At 35.4% G+C, this 11,478-nt stretch overlaps 1 pseudogene; it reads right to left on the reverse strand.

Moving 5' to 3' along the window:
• Positions 1–3,732: 3,732 nt before the first annotated feature.
• Positions 3,733–4,495, reverse strand: LOC144291093 (large ribosomal subunit protein uL30 pseudogene; annotated as a pseudogene).
• Between the last annotated feature and the right edge of the window lie 6,983 nt (positions 4,496–11,478).

An 11,478-nucleotide genomic window follows, 5' to 3' on the forward strand; every position in this document is an offset into this window, starting at 1 on the left:
CCACAATTGATGTTATCATAAGACCCAACTAAATTATCTACATGAAGATATTTGTAGACACTTCTTTCACCTGCATCTCATACTTCAGTTCATGGCCTCATTTTCCATCTCTTCACAGATTTCGGACACCTATGGGTAGTTCTAGATCCTCCCTTTTACTCCTCTACCATGTGTATTCAATTATCCAAGTTCTACTAAGTTTACTTCCAACATATCTCTCAATTATACTCTAAATTAATTAATTTATCAAAGTCATGCCCCCAAGAAGATTACAGCAATATAGAGAAGGGAACCAAGTAATCAGGTAATTAAAATGCAGCGTGTTAATGCTAACATAGGGGCTTATATCAAATTATATGTGGAACACTCGACCACTTTGGTTCAGAGGAAATAGGACCAGAAATTCTCAAGTATTAGATATCCTCTAAACTGCACCAGGAAAAAAATAAATCTGAACTCCAGTGAAACTACTACAGTGTCTTCAAATTTAAGGTAATCAATAGCTACAAGCTTTAGAGAAAAGACAAAAATTATTAGTTTTCCTCTCTACACTCTAACTTATCAGACTAAATGAAATGGAGTCCCTGGTTGCAAACAGGAAACAATACAAAAAAAAAAAAAAAAAAAAAAAACCTGTTTTTATAAGATTTTGAAAATGGGAAATGAAATCAAAATGAGTGTCAAGATGCTCATAAGTGACATATAATACATTGGCAAAGCAAACTACTAGGTAAAAAATTAAGGTTCACAGTTGAATTGGTGTTTGAAGAGTCTTTGGAAAAACGTGCATACTTATTTTGGTCATTAGGAAAGAGAATAATAGGAAGAGATAAACATGGAAGAAAAATGCCTCAAAGAGACTCCTGGGCAACCCCATAGTTTGAGACTAGAAGAGGAATGTGCCTCAGGAGAGGTGAGAAGCTCTCAAAAACACATTTCTGACTATGCAATTATAATTTGTTTTTATGGAAGAAACAGAGAAGACAACTTAAAACAACATAGGAGAGGCCCGGGAGCTCTCCAGAAAGTATAACTTTGGGAAATGTATAAAAGATCGAAATAAGAACTCATAAGCTAAGACAAATGTAAATCAGAAGTACATGTCTCAAAAAAAAAAAAAGTAAGGGTTACAGAAGTTTAAGAACAACAAAGGAAAAGTGACTTTAATCTCTGTTCAGACAAGGTAGAAAAACAAACAAACCTGCTTCTCAGAACAACGTTGCACAGTTAACGATTGATAAAGAATTGTTCTCTACAGAACAACTAAATATTTAATAAAACCCTGTCCATCTGTTGTTACCTGAATAGAGAAGAAATATTAACAAAAGAAGTCTCAGATTTTAGCAGAAAATCAGTGCTAAAAGAACACCAGTATGTCCTAGAGTCCTGAACCACATTTCTTAACTCTAGTCCAAAAGCTGCCTATGTCCAGCATCATCTCATTTTCGGTGTCACTTTGCTAAGCTCAGTGATTCCAACTGATATTGTTACATTAGGTTTATATTCCAAGAAGTTGTCTCACATTGGAGATAACCATTAACATCTGATGTATTTATGAAGACTCTATATATCTCATGAATAAAAAGTATACAAGGAATACAATGACTTTCCTTGAACTTTGATTTTGTATTTCTTGATGGCTTGTAAAAGTGCCAAATTTCATGTAAGAAAATAATGAGAGCCTTAAAACGACTTTGTAATGACTTCTTAAATAATTTTAAATAATTTCTTTTCTACATATTTTTTTAGCAGTCCTTAGGTTCCACATGCATTCTAAGCACAACAATTAAAAAACTCAAGTTGTACATTTCTTTTGTTTTTAACTTCTTTCCTGCAGTTTTCTGTCTCTTTAATATATTCAACTTTGTTGTTTTCATTTTATGCCAGACAGTTTTATATAATTACTAGGTTATATAGCACATGTGCAGTAAGCAGTCTCTGAAAATATATCTTTCAAGAATTCAGCGAATGATGTGATGTTTAAGATCCTTGCTCTTCCCATATGCCTATATATAAAAGGATTCAAAAGGATTAGCTGTGATTTTGGACTATGTGTCATAAATATTTATATTTATAAAATGAAAACTTGTTCAACCCTGAAACCTGATTCATTTTATAAGCATCAAATTGTTAAATAGAATTTTTTTCTTAATCCAAAGATTTGAGGTCATCCTATTTTATGATTTTAAATGTGTACTTTTGTTCTTTGTTGTTTTGTTTTGTTTTGTTTTTTTCCATTTTAAAATGAATTAGTGCTTTCAGGAGATGGAAGGTACATTTAATTCCTATTGCAGTATAACATATTAATACAAACTTGTTAGCTTAAAGTTAACACATATATAGATTCCAGAAGTTCAAAATAGGTTTACCATGCTGAAATCAAGATGCCATAAGAATTTAATTCCTTTCTCAAGGCTCTAAAGGAGGATATATTCCTTCTCTTTTACAGTTTCTAGAGATTGCACCCATTTCATCCTCAAAGCCCAGCCCACAATGGCCACCCAATCTTGCTCATATCATATTACTTTGATACACAGCTCTTCTGCCTCTCTATTCCACATTTTAAAAAATACTTATTTATTCATGAGAGACACAGAGAAAGAGACAGAGACATAGAGGAAAAAACAGGCTCCTCTCAGGGAGTCTGATTTGGGACTCGATTTCCTGACTGTGATCACACCCTGAGCTGACAGATCAACCACTGAGCCACCCAGGCATCCATCCCTCTTCCACTTTTAAGGACTTTGTGATTACACAGGACCAACCCAGACTATCTAGAGTAATCTCCCTATGTTAAGGTTAGCTGACCACCAACCTCCATTCCATCTGTGACCTTACTTCCACTTTGCCAGAAAGGTCCAGAGTTCACAGGTTCTGGGGATTACAACATGGATATGCTTGGGATGATATTTTTCTGCTTATGACAGACACAAGAATTGTTTGGAGGACATCTAAAATACATATTTATATTACACAGTGCAATACATATTTGTAAAGTTTTTTTTTTTTAATTTTTATTTATTTATGATAGTCACAGAGAGAGAGAGAGAGAGAGAGGCAGAGACACAGGCAGAGGGAGAAGCAGGCTCCATGCACCGGGAGCCCGATGTGGGATTCGATCCCGGGTCTCCAGGATCGTGCCCTGGGCCAAAGGCAGGCGCCAAACCACTGCGCCACCCAGGGATCCCCATATTTGTATTAAAATTATTTCCTATGTAATATGATTTAGGCTGAAGTATTTAATAAAAGTGAGTCAAAACAACTGGGGTCAACAGGACTTGCTTACAGAATGGTAGAGTAAGTAGCTCAGCAACCCCTCTCCATGGCAAAACAACAATTTGATTAATGAAATTCACTGTTAAGTAATTATTCAAAAACCCTTGCAACTTGCTAGAATAGGTGAATTTATTAGTGGCCACTTAGGGCTGGGGCAGGGTGGGGGGTCGTGCAGAAGGGAAATGTAGATTAACTGCTAAGGGGCCCAAGATTAATTTAGGGGGATATAAATGTCATAAGATATGAGATGATGGTAATGGTTAAATAGTCCTGTAAATTTACTAAAATATTAAATTATATATTTTAAATTAAGAATTGTATGGTATGTGAATTATATCTTTCTACTTGTTTTTTTTGCAATTCCTGCATATAAATTTCTTGCCTCCTATCTTTATACTTTCATTTTTTTGAGAATTTACAATTTATTCTTTTTTTCCCCATTTGAAAGTAGTCATTTATTAACTGACCAGATAACAAAAATAATCATGGTAGATACTTCAGTTCATCCTTCTAATAAGCCAATTGATCTGGTCTTTTCCGTTGCCAGCATCTCCACCTTCTACAAAATGGGTGGTCTTTTTCCTCATTCTTCTTCCTTCAGAAGATAATGTGAAGGGCCATAAAAAGTTGTTTGCTTCTTTGAAACATTTTCCAACAGATCTGGTCTAGTGAGTCAGATCCTCCATGCAGATGATGCCATATTTACCAGGAGAGAGGGCAATCAATGTGTTATCTGTCAGGGAAATTCTCTTTTTGGTGATGTTGCCATAACCATGCTTGGAGATCAATTCATTCACCGACTATATATGGTTCCACAATCCTTAACATGTTAACTGAAGCCTTGTTGAGTTTAACAAAGCTGCCACTGAAGATCTGGTGAAGGTGAAGAAGCTGCAACACCTTTTGAAGCTTTGGGCTCACACCATTGATACCTTTGATCCTTATGACAAATGTCATTTTGGGTTCTGCAGGTCCATAAAAGTTGCCAGCTTTTCTCGTCGTCCTCACCATCCAAGTCTCAGTTCTGTACAGTGGCCTATATTCCTTGTGGTAATGCTTAGCTTTTCACAGATAAGCTTCCTCCTTGCCTTTCGAAGCATCTTTTGAGCAAACTTCTTTCTCAGACTTTGATCTTTAACTCTGTGAAATTCCTTCACTTTTTCTGAAAGGTTTCTGGCATGACAGGAACCTTTTTTCCCTTCTCTTATGCACCATCCATGGTTCCACACAGAAAACAGCCAATTTATTCTTTATTATACAGAGATTTAGGGATAGAGCTGAAACTAGCTCTCTACACATTAGGCTTTCTCAAAAATACTATGATGTAATATTTAACCAAGGACTACTAAATATTACTTAATATTTAGTAATGACACATTCCACAGAATAAAACCTCTGAAAAACAAAAGAAACTGAAATAAAACTAATATCTGTTTTCACAATTAGTCTGTATCATCTTTTAACTTTTGATAAAATTCATCATTTATTTCCAAGGAATCAACTTCCAACTAGAATTTGATTTAATTGCCTAGAGAAGAGGTAACAGGAGTGATATTTTGTTATAAAAATTAAGAAACTTTGGCCTAGTATGAAGGCAACGATGCTTTTCAATTATGTGTGAACAATTTGAGTACATGTGAGCCAGGTTCATAATTTGTTAGGATGGTGAGAAATTTTGAAATAGCACAATTACCTAGAGTCGTAGCATTTTCACTTGCTTTCCCATAAAAGAACCCCAAATGGATCCTACAATAGTTTTGTTGTTGCTGTTGTTTCGTTGTTAGTACAACTACATATTGAGTATATATATAAATATATAAATGAAATTAGCTATTATATTAAAATACTTTGCAATGTGTATTCCATTAAAAACAAGTATCTCATCTAAATAATTTTCGTTTTTTTCCCCCTGATCTTAAGCTATTTTTTCTTACAATACTGAAACAATTATCGTGTTCAGGTGATTACTTTTGCAATAAAGTTTTCTATCATCAGTCAAAGTAGCATAATTTAGAACCATGTGATATGGCAAATAATACCAATGTAAATCTGAGACCCAAAATAAATATAAAAGAAGAGGTTAGGAGTTATCATTGTGCCAATGAAATAATATTCTCTTTGTGCCAATTGTTTGGTAGTATTTACAGAATACTGGTCTTTAGAGCATTTAATAAAGTGGTTTCTAGATCAACATCTTACTTTTCATTTAATTAAAAGATAGTGAGTGATAAAAATATGTTAAGAAAATGTAGGGGATCCCAGGGTGGCTTAGTGTTCTGGTACCTGCCTTTGGCCTAGGTTGTGATCCTGGAATCCCGGGATTGAATCCCACATCAGGCTTCCTGCGTGCAGCCTGCTTCTCCTTCTGCCTGTGTCTCTGCCTTTCTCTCTATCTGTGTCTCTCATGAATAAATAAATAAACTCTTTTAAAAAAAAGAAAACATATACTCCTCTTGGTAGTTTTTCCTATTAAATAAAAAATACAAGTAGTGATCAATATTGGATTATTTTTTCTAATAACCTACTTGTTCCTTATAAAAGATCTTATAGAGGAAAAAAAAACTAACTGGAATAACTTTCAGAAGAAAGCCACCAAAGAAGTTAGAATGAATGTTCAACCAGAAAAGAGCCTGATTTTAGTTAACTGGAGTTAACTTTTCAGATTTATGAAACCATCTCAAGAGTAGGTAGCAAAAAAGAGTAATAACAGCTAAAAACTCTGACTTTGAGTGTTAATCATTTATTCTTTCCAAAAACCCACTGTAAGTGTACTCAATAATGAAAAAAGGCATCAGGCATCAAAGGAAATAATCACATTGAACAAAAATATTTCTATATTTTTTGGATGAAGCAATTCAGGTGGAAGAGTGATAATTGACTTTAGAATGTGAAGGAAGGCATAATTTGATTGACCAGTTTGAAAGTGACAAGATTGTTGAAACTTTTCTTGCTGAACATTGAGAAAATCAGGTTAGCTGTGGGAAACTCTGGTCTGCTGCTCTTCTACCTTAAGCAGCCAGGCAACTACCATTACCTCTCCCCATCCACCCAACTCACTTCCAACCTACTCCCTGTCTGAAAGACTAGATGCAGATTCTCTGGAGAAAGTAAACCAGAAAGCAGCACACCTGTTTCAGCAAAAATTAAGAAGATGCATGGGACTGCAAAATAAGGATTCAGAGAAGATGTCTGTTTTATACACACACACACACACAGACACACACACACACGCCACTCAAATTAGAGGATAGAACTCCTTGAAGAAACTGAAAGTCTCCATCATTGTCAACATTTGCCTAATTGCCAACTCTATTGTTCTCTTTCCTGCTTCCCTGGTTCAACACAAGCTGTAGGAATACTGTTTTCAAAATTATTAATAATAATAACTTTATTATTATTATTATTATTTTATTATTATTATTATTTCAGACGGAGGAAATGAGGTATCAATTTTCTCTATTCTTGGGTGGTTTCCCTTAACCTTTATCAACCCCACACATTTGTTCTAAACCACATTTATCACATGTGCATCATGCATGGCCTCATGTTTCTTCTCAATACCTTAATTCCCTTTGAAAATGCTGTCTATCCTGTCATGAAAGAATAACCTAATCTTATTCTTTGCACATCTATGGAAACCATTTCTAGCTGGGTGCTCCATTTTATACCTAGTCTAAGCATATGATGTCCTTCTGGTGGATTCTGTATGGGAGTAAGTGTCCTCAATATAACTTCCATATGTTGTAGGGTCAACACTTGTACCACATAGAGTGGGTGGTTTCAATGTTATCCTATACCAATTGTTTCAGAACTCAGAAAAAGAAAATATGTTAGATAGCAACATTTCCATGAAAACAATTACCAAAAAGCAGAGGGAAAGATTGCGTTGGCATAGAATGTATGATATTTAACGAAAATTAGAACATAGGCATACCTCAGAGATATTGCCAGTTCAGTTACAGATCACTGCAATAGAGCAAATATCAGAATTAAGTGAGTCAAATGAATTTTTTTGGCTTTCCAGTGCATATAAAAGTTATGTTTATATTATATTGTAGTTTATCAAGTGTGCAATAGCATGTCTAAAAAAAAAACACAGTGTACCCGCCTTAATTAAAAAATACTTTATTGATTAAAAAATGCTGATCATCCCTGGACCACCAGTGAGTCATAATCACCACTCACAGATCACTGTGACAAGTCTATTAATAAAGGAAAAGTTGGAAATATAATGAGAATTACCAAAATGTGACACACAGACACAAAGTGAGCAAATGATTTGGGAAAAAAAAAAAAAAAACCTGCTTGATGTAGGGTTTCCATAAACCTTCAATTTGTAAAAAACACAGTATCTGCAAAGTTAATAAATTGAAGTCCAACAAAGTGAGGTATGCCTGTACACTGAACTACAAGGGAAATGGATTCTGTGCAGGAAAAGTAATCATATATGTGTGGTTAATGGTCTTGTTGCTTAAACCATGTGCTATTTCTTTTCCTCCTCTCTACACATTATTGACTCTTGGAGATACTCAGAAAAAGAATCTTGAATGATCCTTATGGTAGTTGTTTTCCTAACATGCCTCCCAGTAAACTGTCATTGCTAGCATTGACCCCATTGTTTGATCCCCTCCTGTAATGATTTGTTGGATGACTCAGTGAGTTGCTTTAACCAATAGAAGGAGTGATGGACACTGTGTCCATTTCATTTCTAAACCTTAAGAAAGGCTAGCAGCTTCTACATTTGTGCTCTTGAAATCCCTTAGTTACCACGTAAATAGTTCAGCTATAGTAGAGAGGTGACATAGAGAGGCCAAGATACTACATACAAAGGGTCAGAAACCCAGCTGCCCAATGTCCAAGTATCTCAATGGAGATTTTAGGTGATTCCATCTTCAGCTGCCGCCTGAATGAGAGTCTCAAGTGACGCCCTCTGCAGTGTATCAACCCCTAGATTTTGAGGCAGTAGCTACCTAGTAATAGGTAACTGACATAAGTTCACAAATCATAATCACCTTCTTAGCATCCTGATAGATTGCCAGTCACTCCATAATAGATATAACCCTACCATTTAAACTTGATATTTTTTTCAGGATTCTATTAGACAAATTACAAATATATCTGCATTCATGCATTAAATCTACACTAGCTAATACATAAACAGGGCACTTAACTATCCACTTTGGTTCCTTTTCTCTATAATAGTATTCATTGTAACAGTAACACCAAGGATGTCTAATTTAGATGCTTTCTGGATTGAATGAGCAGAGGGAGTGCTTTTGAGATTTTGATATGCCCATCTTTCCTTTTCCTGCCCCTCCCCCAGAATCATACACAGAGAAAAAAAAATCACCATTTGATGCATGTCCTGAGTTAAGCCCAGATAAAACCAGACTCAACAATTCTCACTTGGACACAATCATCTCCTGGAAACAAAACTCCCAGGATAATATTCTCTAGTCACGATAAGTACTGATGCTCAATTTCCATCCAGTTTAGCACATATTTCCTGAGAATGTATATATGTAGGTGCTGGATCTGCATTCAAAATAAGATTCAAAAGTGAATATGGCACCATATATACCTTCAAAACATTTCAAAATATAACCTAACAGTCTCTAAACCAGTAAGCTATCATCATCATGACTTTTCCATAGATCCTCAGCATTTCAGATTGACAAAGTGTCCTAACCTGGAGTGAGAGTTGGAAAGTATACTTGGTGATGTTTTTACATCTCTCAATAATCATCTTGCACATAAAGTTAAATTTTACTAAGCACCATTATAACAGAAAATACGAAAGAAGCACACTTAGTGATGCTAATACTGAAGAAGGAAGGGAATGGATAAAGACTATACTAAGGTTCTCTCTCTTTCACACAAAACCTCTTTAAATATTCATATGGAGGTTCAAAACAAGGTCAATTAGAAATATGGGTAGACATCATGAACGCATTAGAAACTTTGAAGTCATTCAGATTTGAGGATGAAAAATTAGATATACTTATTATTATATAACTCTAACTTCCATATACAGTACAGGTGCTTTCTTGGCAATCAGCCTGGGGTTGGCCAGTCAATGTGATATGAGTCATCCCAAAATGCTGCCTTGTTTGGCCAAACACATAGAAGAATAATGACTGAATCCTGAGCTACTCTGAGTCCCATATTTTTTCCCCCACCAGAATCCTGGCTGACTCCACAGTTTTTTTCTGTAGCAATCAGCACAGTTAATGACTGAAATCATCATCTGAGTCACCTTAATTCTGTGCCACCACTTTCTTAAATCTTCACTGAAATTTTCTGGCACTGCTGCGCCATCTTGGCATGCATTTACTTGATGCAGTTTTTCCATTCCCTGTGCTGGGGAAGAGTTTCTTTTCCTTCTCCTACTCCCCACAGGAGCAGTAGACTGTTGTGAAGAGGACAATAACTGAGAATGTCTCTTTTTGTCTGGGCATAAATAATTACTTTTTGCTTATTTTCTCCTTTCCAGTTTAAAGGGACAAAAGTATTTCCCTGTTGAATGGTGGAACCAGAGCACTCCTCTCTCTCTCCCTCTCTGTCTCTCATTTCTATCTCAATCTCTATCTCTCTGTATCTCTCCAGCTCTACCAAATAATCTTTCCATCCTGGTTCATTCCATTTTCTTCTCGTTCTGTCTCCCCATATGCTTCACATATTTATACATGTGAGCATATATTGTGTTCTCACGCACCTTGTGGTAAATATCAGGCAAGGTACATTTGGAAATATTAGTCTTAATTAATCCACACAACTTTGGAATGTGAGCAGGACTACACTGCAGTGAATCTTTCATAAAAGAAATAAAGCATTTGAACATTTTATGGATTGAAGCCTGATTCATGCTGGGGAGTATACAATCTAGTAAGGAAGAAAAATACATAGTTTGTTTAAAATTTTAAAGGCTATGAATGGTTCAAACCAGTGTCCTTTGATAGTTCAAAGAGGAGTCAGTCTGGACTGCAGCCATCAGTGCAGCTTCAGTTCAGACTTGAAGAACTAGTAAGAGCTGATAGCAAGAAGAGGTCATTGAGATGAAACGAGGTATGTCATGAACTGGGATGGGAATAAAGCCCCACAAAGAGTAACGGCAGTTTGATGGAGTGGGGATAACCTTCAGCCTTAATGAAACACAGAGGAGAGATTAAATGTTGATTATGTATTTATCAGATGAAGGACTTCAATAACTTATTCATCTATCTAACCCTTCTCATTAGCTCAACGAAGATAATTTTTATGAATATTGATTCTCTAACACCTCTTGGGCAGCCTTATTATCACAGGCTCTACTGATTATTTTAGAACATTAGGAAACATTATCTTTATTGAATTCTTTTTGTTGTTGTTTTGTTTGTTTAGTGTTCTACATAGTCAGATGAAAACGGAGATCGACTAGACTATTCCACAGATTTTGTGAAGTATTTGTCATAGGAGACAGCTTGGGGATCACCTCACCCACCTGCTCCCACGCAAACTCATCTTCTATTTGACTCTCCTAACTTCATATGCAGCTTTTGTCCGTCAAGATAATAGATGGGTGGATCAATCCATTCTCATATTGACCAAGGAAGGTTTCCCAAAGAAAAGAAACCAGAAAGCAGACTTTCAATTCTGAGAATCCAAATTCTTATTCTTTAGTTTTTATTTTGCCTCCCCATTCATGTACATCACACTAACTCCAAGGAATGTTGTGCTTTTCTCAATAAATAACATAAACTTAAAATGGGAATTGGACAATAAAGTGTAAAATGCCAAATGGAGAAAATGCTAAGACACCAATATTGCCCGTATAAAATTGTCTGATACTAACATAAAATCAAGGGGACAATTAGTCTTTCCTCCTCCTGCTACTCTTTATCTTTAAATATTGAAAAGATAAACTTGGTTATGAAGACAAAAAATCTTATCTGAGGCTGAATTAAGTTGGCAATTATTTTTTGGTCTCTACTAAATCTTGCCTTTTAGACTACCTTTGGCCAATTAGTATAACACAGCTAAACTGCTGACTTTGATGTTCTTAGCAATGGAGAATCTCTGGTTTCATCAAAATCCCCAATGCCTCCAACTAACTCTTGGAAAATTCTTCTTTATAATGACATTTTCAAAGTATGATTAATAAGAGATTTTTTTTCTGAACCTTATTAACAATATTTGAGTTAACAAAAAAGTTGAGACCAGAGA

Source organism: Canis aureus, chromosome 2 (genome assembly GCF_053574225.1).
Source record: "Canis aureus isolate CA01 chromosome 2, VMU_Caureus_v.1.0, whole genome shotgun sequence".
Classification (NCBI taxonomy): domain Eukaryota; kingdom Metazoa; phylum Chordata; class Mammalia; order Carnivora; family Canidae; genus Canis; species Canis aureus.